This window comes from Anomaloglossus baeobatrachus, chromosome 5 (assembly GCF_048569485.1).
Source record: "Anomaloglossus baeobatrachus isolate aAnoBae1 chromosome 5, aAnoBae1.hap1, whole genome shotgun sequence".
Classification (NCBI taxonomy): domain Eukaryota; kingdom Metazoa; phylum Chordata; class Amphibia; order Anura; family Aromobatidae; genus Anomaloglossus; species Anomaloglossus baeobatrachus.
Window position 1 is genome coordinate 4,076,761 of NC_134357.1, and position 19,986 is coordinate 4,096,746.

The following is a 19,986-nucleotide window of genomic DNA, read 5'->3' on the forward strand; positions in this document are numbered from 1 at the left end:
TGTCGAAATATGGCCTGAAGATCAAGCCGTCCAAATGTCACCTCTTGAAGCCAAAGGTACAGTACCTGGGTCATGTGGTCAGCGCAGAAGGTGTGGCACCTGATCCGGAGAAAGTCACTGTAATCAAGGACTGGCCAAGACCCACCACAGTGAAGGAGGTGCGGCAGTTCCTTGGACTGGTGGGCTACTACCGAAGGTTCATTGATGGTTTCACCAAGATAGCAGCGCCCCTTCAAGATCTCCTGGTGGGCCAGCCAAAGCAGGCTAAGAAGCAGAGCCCTCCATTGGAATGGAGCAGCCAACTGGAAACATCCTTTGTCCGGCTGAAAGGGGCTCTCACGGGAGAAGAAATTCTGGCCTACCCTGACTACAGCCAACCGTTTGTACTGTATACAGACGCCAGCAACGTGGGACTGGGAGCAGTTCTGTCCCAGGTACAGGGAGGCAGAGAGAGGGTGATAGTGTACGCCAGTAGGAAGCTTCGGCCCACAGAAAGGAATCCAGAAAACTACAGTTCCTTCAAGCTGGAGTTCCTCGCTATTGTTTGGGCAGTGACTGAACGCTTCAAGCACTATCTGGCATCGGCCAAGTTCACCATCTTCACGGACAACAATCCGTTGACACACCTGGCAACAGCCAAGTTAGGTGCTATGGAACAGCGATGGATGGCCCGGCTGTCTAACTTTGACTTTACCATCAAGTATCGGGCTGGCAAGAAGAATAACAATGCTGATGCGCTGTCCAGAATGCCTCACTTACCCGAGTCTGGAGAAGACCTGGATGAACTCGAAGAGATAGAGTTACCGGCTTTCCATCACCAAGGTGTTTCCCAGTGTGAGCATGCTGTGGGAGTGAAGCGCTCAAGCCAGCACGAGGTCTCGGTCAACCCATTACTCCATCATAATTGGGAAGAAACACAGAATGGTGACCCGGCCGTGCGATTGGTCAAAGAGAAGCTAGCGCAAGCTGAGACCCTTCTTGGCCCAGACGCTCCAGAGGAAGCCCAGCAGCTGTGGAAGGAGAGGGGACGACTGTTCACCTACCAAGGCAAGCTCTGCAAGAGATATGTCAACTGGCGAACAAATGAACTTGTCTGGCAGATAGTGGTTCCGCAGAGGGATGCTCCAATGGTCCTAGCAGCGTATCATGATAACGCAGGACACTTCGGGTGGAAGAAGTTGGAGGCCCTACTCCGTGATCGGTTCTATTGGGTGCACATGAGAAAGATGATCGAGAAGTGGTGCCGAGACTGTGGCCCGTGTAACCTGAGGCGGAAGGATGATGCCAGCCAAAGGTCTCCCCTACAGCCAATTGTCACGAAGCAGCCCCTGGAGTTGGTGGCCCTGGACCACGTGAAGCTAACACCAAGCCGGTCAGGCTATGTGTACGCCCTCACCATTGTGGACCATTACTCTCGTTTCCTGGTAGTAGTGCCTGTGAAGGACCAGACAGCCAGGACAGCAGCTAGAGCGTTCCAGGCATCCTTTTGTCGACCTCACGGCTATCCGGAAAGGGTACTGACTGATCAGGGTCCTGCATTCGAGGCTGAAGTGTTCCAAGAGTTCTGTAACATGTACGGTTGTAAGAAAATCCGAACCACACCGTACCACCCCCAAACCAATGGACTGTGCGAGAAAATGAACCATGTGGTTATTGATATGCTGAAGACCCTACCGCTGGAGGAAAGGAACCAATGGCCAGAAAAGTTGCCAGATCTGGTAGACCTGTACAACCATATCCCAGTGAATTCGACCAACTGCAGCCCCGCTTACCTGATGCGAGCCAGGCCTGGCAAGTTGCCTGTAGACTTTGAGATGGGGACTGTGTCGCCTGAGGCGATTCAAGAAATAGAGGATTGGGATTCAGAACGGCAGCAGCGGTACCGTAAGGTCCAGGAGTGCGTAGAGAGGAGCCTGTCTCAAGCAAGAACGAGACAAGAGCAGCATTACAATCAAACAGCCCCAGCAACTCCCTTAGCACCTGGAGAACAAGTCCTCAAGAAGAAGCGGAGGATGCATAAATTGGATGATCAGTGGGAAAACGAGCCCTACACCATTATCCCCTCCAACTTTGACAATAGTAAGGTATGCCTCATAAGCAAGGATGAAGGCAAGACCTATCAAGCAATTTCCCGAGACCGCCTGAAAGCGTGCCCTGAACGGTGCAGAATCCAAAGAGAAATGGAAGGAGTACAAGGAAGTCCCCAAAGTCAAGAGAAAGAAGGGGAGATGATTCAAACCATCCTTGGAAAGTTCCCCAAAACTTGGACCCGAATAAACAATGCTATAGTGGTACCAGTTTTGACGTTTCCGCAGTTGGTCGAGCCAGAAACAGAAAAGGTTCCGGATCCACCTAAAGAACCGTCCGCGCCAGCACGAGATGACACGCCAGCAGTGGAACAGGAGGATCAACCCCCTGTCAGTGGTGAACCTGTCATACCCTTGGCGACTCTTAGCCTACAAAGGCAACCATCACGCTTACCTATTGGGGTTAGGCCCACCTGTAGTGCTGAGATAGAAGACGCACCACGTAGTCAGGGGCAAACACCAGAGCTACGTAGGTCCCAGCGCAGCACTCGGGGACAACCCCCTCCAAGGTATAGAGAGTCAACTGTATAAGGGAAAAGAAGGAGTATTTATTAGAATGTACATAGTTATGCAAAATGTCTGTAAGGTTGTGTACAAAATGTTTTTCTTTTCTTTGATTGCGAAAATGGACAATTGGGCCACTGGACTATGGGTGGCCAACACCTAAATTGTTCATAGTTAGCACCAGTGTGCTCGACACCCCTGAAGAAAAACCCGTCCGGCGTGCATAGAGTGGGGTCATCAATGCTCTGACGCACGCCCAGAGCCTACGTTGGGGGTTTGATCGCGGCGGGTCCCCCATGGAGCAGTGTAATGGACACCCGGCAGGGAGCCACACTGGACTCTTATAGTAATGTTTAAGTTTGTAACGTTAAAGTATTTGCGCCTCCCATAATGGGATGAAATGTTCTAACATGTCATGTTTGTTTCTACAGTCCGGGAGTACTGAATTTAACTAAGGGGGAGTGTGGCGCCCCAGGACCTGGTCGCCACAACAGCATTGCCCTCCCAAAGGGTTAATGCTGAGCCTGGAGGTAATTGGGAGATCTATTGGCCAGTAAGTTAACACTCAACACAATTCTCCCTCCGGCCAGCAGAGGGAGCTCTGAACCTGGAACTTCAGGGAGGATTCCTTAAGTCTGGCTGAAGGGAGGAAGTAGTGGTTAGTCTGGAGACAGGAGTGAAAGAGTGCAGACGCAGGGTAGTGCTGCCTTGTGAAACTGGGGCCTAGAGCTTGGATAGCTTGGCCCAGTGAAGCAAGGGGAGCAGAGAGGCACAGCAGAGACTCGGACATCGGAGTCTGTAGTTGCCAGGGCATAAAATCCATCCCTGGTAGCTGAATCCGGAGGGCAGGAGAGCTGCAAGCCCCCTGTCCCAGAAGCAATCTGAAGGTACAGCTGCATCCCAAGGGCCTGGTGTGGGCTCCAGCAGAGAAGCACCAGAGAGGGCCTGCGCAGTCTACCACACAGAAAAGGGGACGAACAACAAGTCCCAGCAGCAAGAGGGCAATTGCAAACCTAAAGTGCAGTGTCCTAAAACAGCAGAGAAAGATTAAGGAGTAGACCTCATACTCAACTGGCCAAAGATCACCCCAGGCACTTCCAGGCCGGCCGGATCATCTTTACCATCTGTGACGGTCTCCCTGGACTAAGTTTCTGCCGAGTAAAAGAGGAGAAGGTAAAGAGACTACTGTTTGTGCCTGTTTCTTTCATTGCTTGTCGGCCCTGCACCGTGTTAGTCACACAGCACCATAGACTTCCACAAGCACCAACTGTGCCCCGGGCATTGCTCCACCTGTGGGGAGCAGTACCACCATTGCTGCTATAACATCATCCCGGTGGCCTCACACAGCAGCGGCGGCTTAATAGCCGCAGACCACAGGTGGCGTCACGAATACAAACTTAAAGTCATCCGCCACATATTCAACTGACACCCACCAGGGCCACGGAGCCGGGCCCCGCCACCACTGACTACCACCGGACTAGTCCGGCCCGGCACCGGGTGTCCCATAGCCCTGGGGTGGGCGAGTCATATGGGCTCAGGTGAGGCCTCCGGAGGTAATGTCTGTACAGTATCCTCCTCACATGGGACGTCCCTCCAAGCTGCATGGGCTCAGGTGAGGCTTCCGGAGGTAATGTCTGTACAGTAACCTCCTCACATGGGACGTCCCTCCAAGCTGCATGGGCTCAGGTGAGGCCTCCGGAGGTAATATCAGTACAGTAATCTCCTCACATGGGACGTCCCTCCAAGCTGCATGGGCTCGGGTGAGACCTCCGGAGGTAATGTCAGTACAGTAACCTCCTCACATGGGACGTCCTTCCAAGCTGCATGGGCTCGGGTGAGGCCTCCGGAGGTATTGTCTGTACAGTAACCTCCTCACATGGGACGCTCCTCCAAGCTGCATGGGCTCGGGTGAGGCCTCCGGAGGTAATGTCTGTACAGTAACCCCCTCACATGGGACGCTCCTCCAAGCTGCATGGGCTCGGGTGAGACCTCCGGAGGTAATGTCTGTGCAGTAACCTCCTCACATGGGACGCTCCTCCAAGCTGCAAGGGCTCGGGAGAGGCCTCCGGAGGTAATATATGTACAGTAACCTCCTCACATGGGACGTCCCTCCAAGCTGCATGGGCTCGGGTGAGGCATCCGGAGGTAATGTCTGTACAGTAACCTCCTCACATGGGACGTCCCTCCAAGCTGCATGGGCTCGGGTGAGGCCTCCGGAGGTAATGTCTGTACAGTGACCCCCTCACATGGGACGTTCCTCCAAGCTGCATGGGCTCAGGTGAGGCCTCCGGAGGTAATGTCTGTACAGTAACCTCCTCACATGGGACGTCCCTCCAAGCTGCATGGGCTCAGGTGAGGCCTCCGGAGGTAATGTCTGTACAGTAATCTCCTCACATGGGATGTCCCTCCAAGCTGTATGGGCTCAGGTGAGGCCTCCGGAGGTAATGTCTGTACAGTAACCTCCTCACATGGGATGTCCCTCCAAGCTGCATGGGCTCGGGTGAGGCCTCCGGAGGTAATGTCTGTACAGTAACCTCCTCACATGGGACGTCCCTCCAAGCTGCATGGGCTCAGGTGAGGTCTCCGGAGGCAATGTCTGTACAGTAACCTCCTCACATGGGACGTCCCTCCAAGCTGCATGGGCTTGGGTGAGGCCTCCGGAGGTAATGTCTGTACAGTAACCTCCTCACATGGGATGTCCCTCCAAGCTGCATGGGCTCGGGTGAGGCCTCCGGAGGTAATGTCTGTACAGTGACCTCCTCACATGGGGCGTCCCTCCAAGCTGCATGGGCTCAGGTGAGGCCTCCGGAGGTAATGTCAGTACAGTAACCTCCTCACATGGGACGTCCCTCCAAGCTGCATGGGCTCAGGTGAGGCCTCCAGAGGTAATGTCAGTACAGTGACCTCCTCACATGGGACGTCTCTCCAAGCTGCATGGGCTCGGGTGAAGTCTCCGGAGGTAATGTATGTACAGTAACCTCCTCACATGGGACGCTCCTCCAAGCTGCATGGGCTCGGGTGAGGTCTCCGGAGGTAATGTCTGTACAGTAACCTCCTCACATGGGACGTTCCTCCAAGCTGCATGGGCTCGGGTGAGGTCTCCGGAGGTAATGTCTGTGCAGTAACCTCCTCACATGGGACGTCCCTCCAAGCTGCATGGGCTCGGGTGAGGCCTCCGGAGGTAATGTCTGTACAGTAACCTCCTCACATGGGACGTCCCTCCAAGCTGCATGGGCTCAGGTGAGGCCTCCTGAGGTAATGTCTGTACAGTCACCCCCTCACATGGGACGTCCCTCCAAGCTGCATGGGCTCGGGTGAGGCCTCCGGAGGTAATGTCTGTACAGTAACCTCCTCACATGGGACGTCCCTCCAAGCTGCATGGGCTCGGGTGAGGCCTCCGGAGGTAATGTCTGTACAGTAACCTCCTCACATGGGACGTCCCTCCAAGCTGCATGGGCTCGGGTGAGGTCTCCGGAGGTAATGTCTGTACAGTAACCTCCTCACATGGGACGTCCCTCCAAGCTGCATGGGCTCGGGTGAGGCCTGAGGAGGTAATGTCTGTACAGTAACCTCCTCACATGGGACGTCCCTCCAAGCTGCATGGGCTCAGGTGAGGCATCCGGAGGTATTGTCTGTACAGTAACCTCCTCACATGGGACGTCCCTCCAAGCTTCATGGGCTTGGGTGAGGCCTCCGGAGGTAATGTCTCTACAGTAACCTCCTCACATGGGACGTCCCTCCAAGCTGCATGGGCTCGGGTGAGGTCTCCGGAGGTAATGTCTGTACAGTAACCTCCTCACATAGGACGTCCCTCCAAGCTGCATGGGCTTGGGTGAGGCCTCCGGAGGTAATGTCTCTACAGTAACCTCCTCACATGGGACGTCCCTCCAAGCTGCATGGGCTCGGGTGAGGTCTCCGGAGGTAATGTCTGTACAGTAACCTCCTCACATGGGACGTCCCTCCAAGCTGCAGGGGCTCGGGTGAGGCCTCCGGAGGTAATGTCTCTACAGTAACCTCCTCACATGGGATGTCCCTCCAAGCTGCATGGGCTCAGGTGAGGCCTCCGGAGGTATTGTCTGTACAGTAACCTCCTCACATGGGACGTCCCTCCAAGCTGCATGGGCTTGGGTGAGGCCTCCGGAGGTAATGTATGTACAGTAACCTCCTCACATGGGACGTCCCTCCAAGCTGCATGGGCTTGGGTGAGGCCTCCGGAGGTAATGTCTGTACAGTAACCTCTTCACATGGGACGTCCCTCCAAGCTGCATGGGCTCAGGTGAGGCATCCGGAGGTATTGTCTGTACAGTAACCTCCTCACATGGGACGTCCCTCCAAGCTGCATGGGCTCAGGTGAGGCCTCCGGAGGTAATGTCTCTACAGTAACCTCCTCACATGGGACGTCCCTCCAAGCTGCATGGGCTCGGGTGAGGCCTCCGGAGGTAATGTCTCTACAGTAACCTCCACATGGGATGTCCCTCCAAGCTGCATGGGCTCAGGTGAGGCCTCCGGAGGTAATGTCTGTACAGTAACCTCCTCACATGGGACGTCCCTCCAAGCTGCATGGGCTCGGGTGAGGTCTCCAGAGGTAATGTCTGTACAGTAACCTCCTCACATGGGACGTCCCTCCAAGCTGCATGGGCTCAGGTGAGGCCTTTAGAGGTAATGTCTGTACAGTAACCTCCTCACATGGGACGTCCCTCCAAGCTGCATGGGCTCAGGTGAGGCCTCCGGAGGTAATGTCTGTACAGTAACCTCCTCACATGGGACGTCCCTCCAAGCTGCATGGGCTCGGGGGAGGCCTCCGGAGGTATTGTCTGTACAGTACCCTCCTCACATGGGATGTCCCTCCAAGCTGCATGGGCTCAGGTGAGGCCTCCGGAGGTATTGTCTGTACAGTAACCTCCTCACATGGGACGTCCCTCCAAGCTGCATGGGCTCAGGTGAGGCCTCCGGAGGTAATGTCTGTACAGTAACCTCTTCACATGGGATGTCTCTCCAAGCTGCATGGGCTCGGGTGAGGCCTCCGGAGGTAATGTCTCTACAGTAACCTCCTCACATGGGACGTTCCTCCAAGCTGCATGGGCTCGGGTGAGGTCTCCGGAGGTAATGTCTGTACAGTAACCCCCTCACATGGGACGTCCCTCCAAGCTGCATGGGCTCAGGTGAGGCCTCCGGAGGTAATATCAGTACAGTAATCTCCTCACATGGGACGTCCCTCCAAGCTGCATGGACTCGGGTGAGGCCTCCGGAGGTAATATCTGTACAGTAACCTCCTCACATGGGACGTCCCTCCAAGTTGCATGGGCTCAGGTGAGGCCTCCGGGGGTAATGTCTGTACAGTAACCCCCTCACATGGGACGTCCCTCCAAGCTGCATGGGCTCAGGTGAGGCCTCCGGAGGTAATGTCTGTACAGTATCCTCCTCACATGGGACGTCCCTCCAAGCTGCATGGGCTCAGGTGAGGCCTCCGGAGGTAATGTCTGTACAGTAACCTCCTCACATGGGACGTCCCTCCAAGCTGCATGGGCTCGGGTGAGGCCTCCGGAGGTAATGTCTGTACAATAACCTCCTCACATGGGACGTCCCTCCAAGCTGCATGGGCTCGGGTGAGGTCTCCGGAGGTAATGTCTGTACAGTAACCTCCTCACATGGGACGTCCCTCCAAGCTGCATGGGCTCAGGTGAGGCCTCCGGAGGTAATGTCTGTACAGTAACCCCCTCACATGGGACGTCCCTCCAAGTTGCATGGGCTCGGGTGAGGCCTCCGGAGGTAATGTCTGTACAGTAACCTCCTCACATGGGACGTCCCTCCAAGCTGCATGGGCTCGGGTGAGGCCTCCGGAGGTAATGTCTGTACAGTAACCTCCTCACATGGGACGTCCCTCCAAGCTGCATGGGCTCAGGTGAGGTCTCCGGAGGTAATGTCTGTACAGTAACCTCCTCACATGGGACCGTCCCTCCAAGCTGCATGGGCTCGGGTGAGGCCTCCGGAGGTAATATCAGTACAGTAATCTCCTCACATGGGACGTCCCTCCAAGCTGCATGGGCTCGGGTGAGGCCTCCGGAGGTAATGTCTGTACAGTAACCTCCTCACATGGGACGTCCCTCCAAGCTGCATGGGCTCGGGTGAGGCCTCCGGAGGTAATGTCAGTACAGTAACCTCCTCACATGGGACGTCCTTCCAAGCTGCATGGGCTCGGGTGAGGCCTCCGGAGGTATTGTCTGTACAGTAACCTCCTCACATGGGACGCTCCTCCAAGCTGCATGGGCTCGGGTGAGGCCTCCGGAGGTAATGTCTGTACAGTAACCCCCTCACATGGGACGCTCCTCCAAGCTGCATGGGCTCGGGTGAGACCTCCGGAGGTAATGTCTGTACAGTAACCTCCTCACATGGGACGTCCCTCCAAGCTGCATGGGCTCGGGTGAGGCATCCGGAGGTAATGTCTGTACAGTAACCTCCTCACATGGGACGTCCCTCCAAGCTGCATGGGCTCGGGTGAGGCCTCCGGAGGTAATGTCTGTACAGTGACCCCCTCACATGGGACGTTCCTCCAAGCTGCATGGGCTCAGGTGAGGCCTCCGGAGGTAATGTCTGTACAGTAACCTCCTCACATGGGACGTCCCTCCAAGCTGCATGGGCTCAGGTGAGGCCTCCGGAGGTAATGTCTGTACAGTAATCTCCTCACATGGGATGTCCCTCCAAGCTGTATGGGCTCAGGTGAGGCCTCCGGAGGTAATGTCTGTACAGTAACCTCCTCACATGGGACGTCCCTCCAAGCTGCATGGGCTCGGGTGAGGCCTCCGGAGGTAATGTCTGTACAGTAACCTCCTCACATGGGACGTCCCTCCAAGCTGCATGGGCTCAGGTGAGACCTCCGGAGGTAATGTCTGTACAGTAACCTCCTCACATGGGATGTCCCTCCAAGCTGCATGGGCTCGGGTGAGGCCTCCGGAGGTAATGTCTGTACAGTAACCTCCTCACATGGGACGTCCCTCCAAGCTGCATGGGCTCAGGTGAGGTCTCCGGAGGCAATGTCTGTACAGTAACCTCCTCACATGGGACGTCCCTCCAAGCTGCATGGGCTTGGGTGAGGCCTCCGGAGGTAATGTCTGTACAGTAACCTCCTCACATGGGATGTCCCTCCAAGCTGCATGGGCTCGGGTGAGGCCTCCGGAGGTAATGTCTGTACAGTGACCTCCTCACATGGGACGTCCCTCCAAGCTGCATGGGCTCGGGTGAGGCCTCCGGAGGTAATGTCTGTACAGTAACCTCCTCACATGGGACGTCCCTCCAAGCTGCATGGGCTCAGGTGAGGCCTCCTGAGGTAATGTCTGTACAGTCACCCCCTCACATGGGACGTCCCTCCAAGCTGCATGGGCTCGGGTGAGGCCTCTGGAGGTAATGTCGGTACAGTAACCTCCTCACATGGGACGTCCCTCCAAGCTGCATGGGCTCGGGTGAGGCCTCCGGAGGTAATGTCTGTACAGTAACCCCCTCACATGGGACGCTCCTCCAAGCTGCATGGGCTCGGGTGAGACCTCCGGAGGTAATGTCTGTACAGTAACCTCCTCACATGGGACGTCCCTCCAAGCTGCATGGGCTCGGGTGAGGCATCCGGAGGTAATGTCTGTACAGTAACCTCCTCACATGGGACGTCCCTCCAAGCTGCATGGGCTCGGGTGAGGCCTCCGGAGGTAATGTCTGTACAGTGACCCCCTCACATGGGACGTTCCTCCAAGCTGCATGGGCTCAGGTGAGGCCTCCGGAGGTAATGTCTGTACAGTAACCTCCTCACATGGGACGTCCCTCCAAGCTGCATGGGCTCAGGTGAGGCCTCCGGAGGTAATGTCTGTACAGTAATCTCCTCACATGGGATGTCCCTCCAAGCTGTATGGGCTCAGGTGAGGCCTCCGGAGGTAATGTCTGTACAGTAACCTCCTCACATGGGACGTCCCTCCAAGCTGCATGGGCTCGGGTGAGGCCTCCGGAGGTAATGTCTGTACAGTAACCTCCTCACATGGGACGTCCCTCCAAGCTGCATGGGCTCAGGTGAGACCTCCGGAGGTAATGTCTGTACAGTAACCTCCTCACATGGGATGTCCCTCCAAGCTGCATGGGCTCGGGTGAGGCCTCCGGAGGTAATGTCTGTACAGTAACCTCCTCACATGGGACGTCCCTCCAAGCTGCATGGGCTCAGGTGAGGTCTCCGGAGGCAATGTCTGTACAGTAACCTCCTCACATGGGACGTCCCTCCAAGCTGCATGGGCTTGGGTGAGGCCTCCGGAGGTAATGTCTGTACAGTAACCTCCTCACATGGGATGTCCCTCCAAGCTGCATGGGCTCGGGTGAGGCCTCCGGAGGTAATGTCTGTACAGTGACCTCCTCACATGGGACGTCCCTCCAAGCTGCATGGGCTCGGGTGAGGCCTCCGGAGGTAATGTCTGTACAGTAACCTCCTCACATGGGACGTCCCTCCAAGCTGCATGGGCTCAGGTGAGGCCTCCTGAGGTAATGTCTGTACAGTCACCCCCTCACATGGGACGTCCCTCCAAGCTGCATGGGCTCGGGTGAGGCCTCTGGAGGTAATGTCGGTACAGTAACCTCCTCACATGGGACGTCCCTCCAAGCTGCATAGGCTCGGGTGAGGCCTCTGGAGATAATGTCAGTACAGTAACCTCCTCACATGGGACGTCCCTCCAAGCTGCATGGGCTCAGGTGAGGCCTCCGGAGGTAATGTCTGTACAGTAACCTCCTCACATGGGACGTCCCTCCAAGCTGCATGGGCTCGGGTGAGGCCTCCGGAGGTAATGTCTGTACAGTAACCTCCTCACATGGGACGTCCCTCCAAGCTGCATGGGCTCGGGTGAGGTCTCCGGAGGTAATGTCTGTACAGTAACCTCCTCACATGGGACGTTCCTCCAAGCTGCATGGGCTCGGGTGAGGTCTCTGGAGGTAATGTCTGTACAGTGACCTCCTCACATGGGACGTCCCTCCAAGCTGCATGGGCTCAGGTGAGGTCTCCGGAGGTAATGTCAGTACAGTAACCTCCTCACATGGGACGTCCCTCCAAGCTGCATGGGCTCGGGTGAGGCCTCCGGAGGTAATGTCTGTACAGTAACCTCCTCACATGGGACGTCTCTCCAAGCTGCATGGGCTCAGGTGAGGCCTCTGGAGGTAATGTCTGTACAGTAACCTCCTCACATGGGACGTCCCTCCAAGCTGCATGGGCTCAGGTGAGGCCTCCGGAGGTAATGTCTGTACAGTAACCCCCTCACATGGGACGTCCCTCCAAGCTGCATGGGCTCAGGTGAGGCCTCCGGAGGTAATGTCTGTACAGTAACCTCCTCACATGGGACGTCCCTCCAAGCTGCATGGGCTCAGGTGAGGCCTCCGGAGGAAATGTCAGTACAGTAACCTCCTCACATGGGACGTCCCTCCAAGCTGCATGGGCTCAGGTGAGGCCTCCGGAGGTAATGTCTGTACAGTAACCTCCTCACATGGGACGTCCCTCCAAGCTGCATGGGCTCAGGTGAGGTCTCCAGAGGTAATGTCTGTACAGTAACCTCCTCACATGGGACGTCCCTCCAAGCTGCATGGGCTCGGGTGAGGCATCCGGAGGTAATGTCTGTACAGTAACCTCCTCACATGGGACGTCCCTCCAAGCTGCATGGGCTCGGGTGAGGCCTCCGGAGGTAATGTCTGTACAGTGACCCCCTCACATGGGACGTTCCTCCAAGCTGCATGGGCTCAGGTGAGGCCTCCGGAGGTAATGTCTGTACAGTAACCTCCTCACATGGGACGTCCCTCCAAGCTGCATGGGCTCAGGTGAGGCCTCCGGAGGTAATGTCTGTACAGTAATCTCCTCACATGGGATGTCCCTCCAAGCTGTATGGGCTCAGGTGAGGCCTCCGGAGGTAATGTCTGTACAGTAACCTCCTCACATGGGACGTCCCTCCAAGCTGCATGGGCTCAGGTGAGACCTCCGGAGGTAATGTCTGTACAGTAACCTCCTCACATGGGATGTCCCTCCAAGCTGCATGGGCTCGGGTGAGGCCTCCGGAGGTAATGTCTGTACAGTAACCTCCTCACATGGGACGTCCCTCCAAGCTGCATGGGCTCAGGTGAGGTCTCCGGAGGCAATGTCTGTACAGTAACCTCCTCACATGGGACGTCCCTCCAAGCTGCATGGGCTTGGGTGAGGCCTCCGGAGGTAATGTCTGTACAGTAACCTCCTCACATGGGATGTCCCTCCAAGCTGCATGGGCTCGGGTGAGGCCTCCGGAGGTAATGTCTGTACAGTGACCTCCTCACATGGGACGTCCCTCCAAGCTGCATGGGCTCGGGTGAGGCCTCCGGAGGTAATGTCTGTACAGTAACCTCCTCACATGGGACGTCCCTCCAAGCTGCATGGGCTCAGGTGAGGCCTCCTGAGGTAATGTCTGTACAGTCACCCCCTCACATGGGACGTCCCTCCAAGCTGCATGGGCTCGGGTGAGGCCTCTGGAGGTAATGTCGGTACAGTAACCTCCTCACATGGGACGTCCCTCCAAGCTGCATGGGCTCGGGTGAGGCCTCTGGAGATAATGTCAGTACAGTAACCTCCTCACATGGGACGTCCCTCCAAGCTGCATGGGCTCAGGTGAGGCCTCCGGAGGTAATGTCTGTACAGTAACCTCCTCACATGGGACGTCCCTCCAAGCTGCATGGGCTCGGGTGAGGCCTCCGGAGGTAATGTCTGTACAGTAACCTCCTCACATGGGACGTCCCTCCAAGCTGCATGGGCTCGGGTGAGGTCTCCGGAGGTAATGTCTGTACAGTAACCTCCTCACATGGGACGTTCCTCCAAGCTGCATGGGCTCGGGTGAGGTCTCTGGAGGTAATGTCTGTACAGTGACCTCCTCACATGGGACGTCCCTCCAAGCTGCATGGGCTCAGGTGAGGTCTCCGGAGGTAATGTCAGTACAGTAACCTCCTCACATGGGACGTCCCTCCAAGCTGCATGGGCTCGGGTGAGGCCTCCGGAGGTAATGTCTGTACAGTAACCTCCTCACATGGGACGTCTCTCCAAGCTGCATGGGCTCAGGTGAGGCCTCTGGAGGTAATGTCTGTACAGTAACCTCCTCACATGGGACGTCCCTCCAAGCTGCATGGGCTCAGGTGAGGCCTCCGGAGGTAATGTCTGTACAGTAACCCCCTCACATGGGACGTCCCTCCAAGCTGCATGGGCTCAGGTGAGGCCTCCGGAGGTAATGTCTGTACAGTAACCTCCTCACATGGGACGTCCCTCCAAGCTGCATGGGCTCAGGTGAGGCCTCCGGAGGAAATGTCAGTACAGTAACCTCCTCACATGGGACGTCCCTCCAAGCTGCATGGGCTCAGGTGAGGCCTCCGGAGGTAATGTCTGTACAGTAACCTCCTCACATGGGACGTCCCTCCAAGCTGCATGGGCTCAGGTGAGGTCTCCAGAGGTAATGTCTGTACAGTAACCTCCTCACATGGGACGTCCCTCCAAGCTGCATGGGCTCGGGTGAGGCATCCGGAGGTAATGTCTGTACAGTAACCTCCTCACATGGGACGTCCCTCCAAGCTGCATGGGCTCGGGTGAGGCCTCCGGAGGTAATGTCTGTACAGTGACCCCCTCACATGGGACGTTCCTCCAAGCTGCATGGGCTCAGGTGAGGCCTCCGGAGGTAATGTCTGTACAGTAACCTCCTCACATGGGACGTCCCTCCAAGCTGCATGGGCTCAGGTGAGGCCTCCGGAGGTAATGTCTGTACAGTAATCTCCTCACATGGGATGTCCCTCCAAGCTGTATGGGCTCAGGTGAGGCCTCCGGAGGTAATGTCTGTACAGTAACCTCCTCACATGGGACGTCCCTCCAAGCTGCATGGGCTCGGGTGAGGCCTCCGGAGGTAATGTCTGTACAGTAACCTCCTCACATGGGACGTCCCTCCAAGCTGCATGGGCTCAGGTGAGACCTCCGGAGGTAATGTCTGTACAGTAACCTCCTCACATGGGATGTCCCTCCAAGCTGCATGGGCTCGGGTGAGGCCTCCGGAGGTAATGTCTGTACAGTAACCTCCTCACATGGGACGTCCCTCCAAGCTGCATGGGCTCAGGTGAGGTCTCCGGAGGCAATGTCTGTACAGTAACCTCCTCACATGGGACGTCCCTCCAAGCTGCATGGGCTTGGGTGAGGCCTCCGGAGGTAATGTCTGTACAGTAACCTCCTCACATGGGATGTCCCTCCAAGCTGCATGGGCTCGGGTGAGGCCTCCGGAGGTAATGTCTGTACAGTGACCTCCTCACATGGGACGTCCCTCCAAGCTGCATGGGCTCGGGTGAGGCCTCCGGAGGTAATGTCTGTACAGTAACCTCCTCACATGGGACGTCCCTCCAAGCTGCATGGGCTCGAGTGAGGTCTCCAGAGGTAATGTCGGTACAGTAACCTCCTCACATGGGACGTCCCTCCAAGCTGCATGGGCTCGGGTGAGGCCTCTGGAGATAATGTCAGTACAGTAACCTCCTCACATGGGACGTCCCTCCAAGCTGCATGGGCTCAGGTGAGGCCTCCGGAGGTAATGTCTGTACAGTAACCTCCTCACATGGGACGTCCCTCCAAGCTGCATGGGCTCGGGTGAGGCCTCCGGAGGTAATGTCTGTACAGTAACCTCCTCACATGGGACGTCCCTCCAAGCTGCATGGGCTCGGGTGAGGTCTCCGGAGGTAATGTCTGTACAGTAACCTCCTCACATGGGACGTTCCTCCAAGCTGCATGGGCTCGGGTGAGGTCTCTGGAGGTAATGTCTGTACAGTGACCTCCTCACATGGGACGTCCCTCCAAGCTGCATGGGCTCAGGTGAGGTCTCCGGAGGTAATGTCAGTACAGTAACCTCCTCACATGGGACGTCTCTCCAAGCTGCATGGGCTCAGGTGAGGCCTCTGGAGGTAATGTCTGTACAGTAACCTCCTCACATGGGACGTCCCTCCAAGCTGCATGGGCTCAGGTGAGGCCTCCGGAGGTAATGTCTGTACAGTGACCTCCTCACATGGGACGTCCCTCCAAGCTGCATGGGCTCAGGTGAGGTCTCCGGAGGTAATGTCAGTACAGTAACCTCCTCACATGGGACGTCCCTCCAAGCTGCATGGGCTCGGGTGAGGCCTCCGGAGGTAATGTCTGTACAGTAACCTCCTCACATGGGACGTCTCTCCAAGCTGCATGGGCTCAGGTGAGGCCTCTGGAGGTAATGTCTGTACAGTAACCTCCTCACATGGGACGTCCCTCCAAGCTGCATGGGCTCAGGTGAGGCCTCCGGAGGTAATGTCTGTACAGTGACCTCCTCACATGGGACGTCCCTCCAAGCTGCATGGGCTCAGGTGAGGTCTCCGGAGGTAATGTCAGTACAGTAACCTCCTCACATGGGACGTCCCTCCAAGCTGCATGGGCTCGGGTGAGGTCTCTGGAGGTAATGTCTGTACAGTAACCTCCTCACATGGGACGTCTCTCCAAGCTGCATGGGCTCAGGTGAGGCCTCTGGAGGTAATGTCTGTACAGTAACCTCCTCACATGGGACGTCCCTCCAAGCTGCATGGGCTCAGGTGAGGCCTCCGGAGGTAATGTCTGTACAGTAACCTCCTCACATGGGACGTCCCTCCAAGCTGCATGGGCTCAGGTGAGGCCTCCGGAGGAAATGTCAGTACAGTAACCTCCTCACATGGGACGTCCCTCCAAGCTGCATGGGCTCGGGTGAGGCCTCCGGAGGTAATGTCTGTACAGTAACCTCCTCACATGGGACGTCTCTCCAAGCTGCATGGGCTCAGGTGAGGCCTCTGGAGGTAATGTCTGTACAGTAACCTCCTCACATGGGACGTCCCTCCAAGCTGCATGGGCTCAGGTGAGGCCTCCGGAGGTAATGTCTGTACAGTAACCCCCTCACATGGGACGTCCCTCCAAGCTGCATGGGCTCAGGTGAGGCCTCCGGAGGTAATGTCTGTACAGTAACCTCCTCACATGGGACGTCCCTCCAAGCTGCATGGGCTCAGGTGAGGCCTCCGGAGGAAATGTCAGTACAGTAACCTCCTCACATGGGACGTCCCTCCAAGCTGCATGGGCTCAGGTGAGGCCTCCGGAGGTAATGTCTGTACAGTAACCTCCTCACATGGGACGTCCCTCCAAGCTGCATGGGCTCAGGTGAGGTCTCCAGAGGTAATGTCTGTACAGTAACCTCCTCACATGGGACGTCCCTCCAAGCTGCATGGGCTCGGGTGAGGCATCCGGAGGTAATGTCTGTACAGTAACCTCCTCACATGGGACGTCCCTCCAAGCTGCATGGGCTCGGGTGAGGCCTCCGGAGGTAATGTCTGTACAGTGACCCCCTCACATGGGACGTTCCTCCAAGCTGCATGGGCTCAGGTGAGGCCTCCGGAGGTAATGTCTGTACAGTAACCTCCTCACATGGGACGTCCCTCCAAGCTGCATGGGCTCAGGTGAGGCCTCCGGAGGTAATGTCTGTACAGTAACCTCCTCACATGGGACGTCCCTCCAAGCTGCATGGGCTCAGGTGAGGTCTCCAGAGGTAATGTCTGTACAGTAACCTCCTCACATGGGACGTCCCTCCAAGCTGCATGGGCTCGGGTGAGGCATCCGGAGGTAATGTCTGTACAGTAACCTCCTCACATGGGACGTCCCTCCAAGCTGCATGGGCTCGGGTGAGGCCTCCGGAGGTAATGTCTGTACAGTAACCTCCTCACATGGGACGTCCCTCCAAGCTGCATGGGCTCAGGTGAGACCTCCGGAGGTAATGTCTGTACAGTAACCTCCTCACATGGGATGTCCCTCCAAGCTGCATGGGCTCGGGTGAGGCCTCCGGAGGTAATGTCTGTACAGTAACCTCCTCACATGGGACGTCCCTCCAAGCTGCATGGGCTCAGGTGAGGTCTCCGGAGGCAATGTCTGTACAGTAACCTCCTCACATGGGACGTCCCTCCAAGCTGCATGGGCTCAGGTGAGGTCTCCGGAGGCAATGTCTGTACAGTAACCTCCTCACATGGGAGGGACATACTAAAAAGAATGATGAAAAGGAATAAATAAAAAGAATGAGGGTAATAACTTATTAGGTGTATATTATGTAGATGTATAAAAGGTTTCTTGGGCAAGTTAGACATGGAATGAACATGAAATATCTGTAGATAATAGGAGAATGAATGCATATGCCATATAACCAGGTGTATATTATGCTACCTGAGCATTATAGGTGTGGAATGATTATGAAATATCTGTAGATAATACGAAAATGAATGCATATGGCATATAACCAGGTGTATATAATGTTACCTGAGCATTATAGGTGTGGAATGATTATGAAATATCTGTAAATAATAGGAGAATGAAGGCATATGCCATATAACCAGGTGTATATTATGTTACCTGAGCATTATAGGTGTGGAATGATTATGAAATATCTGTAAATAATAGGAGAATGAAGGCATATGGCATATAACCAGGTGTATATTATGTTACCTGAGCATTATAGGTGTGGAATGATCAGGAAATATCTGTAGATAATAGGAGAATGAAGGCATATGGCATATAACCAGGTGTATATTATGTTACCTGAGCATTATAGGTGTGGAATGATTATGAAATATCTGTAGATAATAGGAGAATGAATGCATATGGCATATAACCAGGTGTATATTATGTTACCTGAGCATTATAGGTGTGGAATGATCATAAAATATCTGTAGATAATAGGAGAATGAATGCATATGGCATATAACCAGGTGTATATTATGTTACCTGAGCATTATAGGTGTGGAATGATCATGAAATATCTGTAGATAATAGGAGAATGAATGCATATGGCATATAACCAGGTGTAGATTATGTTACCTGAGCATTATCGGTGTGGAATGATCATGAAATATCTGTAGATAATAGGAGAATGAATGCATATGGCATATAACCAGGTGTAGATTATGTTACCTGAGCATTATAGGTGTGGAATGATTATGAAATATCTGTAGATAATACGAAAATGAATGCATATGGCATATAACCAGGTGTATATTATGTTACCTGAGCATTATAGGTGTGGAATGATTATGAAATATCTGTAGATAATACGAAAATGAATGCATATGGCATATAACCAGGTGTATATTATGTTACCTGAGCATTATAGGTGTGGAATGATTATGAAATATCTGTAGATAATAGGAGAATGAATGCATATGGCATATAACCAGGTGTATATTATGTTACCTGAGCATTATAGGTGTGGAATGATCATGAAATATCTGTAGATAATAGGAGAATGAATGCATATGGCATATAACCAGGTGTATATTATGTTACCTGAGCATTATAGGTGTGGAATGATTATGAAATATCTGTAGATAATACGAAAATGAATGCATATGGCATATAACCAGGTGTATATTATGTTACCTGAGCATTATAGGTGTGGAATGATTATGAAATATCTGTAGATAATAAGAGAATGGACGCATATGGCATATAACCAGGTGTATATTATGTTACCTGAGCATTATAGGTGTGGAATGATTATGAAATATCTGTAGATAATAGGAGAATGAATGCATATGGCATATAACCAGGTGTATATTATGTTACCTGAGCATTATAGGTGTGGAATGATCATAAAATATCTGTAGATAATAGGAGAATGAATGCATATGGCATATAACCAGGTGTATATTATGTTACCTGAGCATTATATGTGTGGAATGATTATGAAATATCTGTAGATAATAGGAGAATGAATGCATATGGCATATAACCAGGTGTATATTATGTTACCTGAGCATTATAGGTGTGGAATGATTATGAAATATCTGTAGATAATAGGAGAATGATTGCATATGGCATATAACCAGGTGTATATTATGCTACCTGAGCATTATAGGTGTGGAATGATTATGAAATATCTGTAGATTATAGGAGAATGAATGCATATGGCATATAACCAGGTGTATATTATGTTACCTGAGCATTATAGGTGTGGAATGATTATGAAATATCTGTAGATAATACGAAAATGAATGCATATGGCATATAACCAGGTGTATATTATGTTACCTGAGCATTATAGGTGTGGAATGATCATGAAATATCTATAGATAATAGGAGAATGAACACATATGCCATATAACCAGGTGTATATTACGTTACCTGAGCATTATAGGTTTTTTACCGCGGGTGCGGTAATCTTTCAGACCCTGTGGAATTTTCTTAAAAAAATTACGTTTTCCAGTGCTCACAGGGCCTAAGGCTGACAGTTTGCAGCTCTTGATCTTCCCAGTTGCGGGAGCAGGCTGCTGTTTTAACAACCGGCTCCATCGAACTGAGGGGAACCGGGCGAGTCCCAGCCCT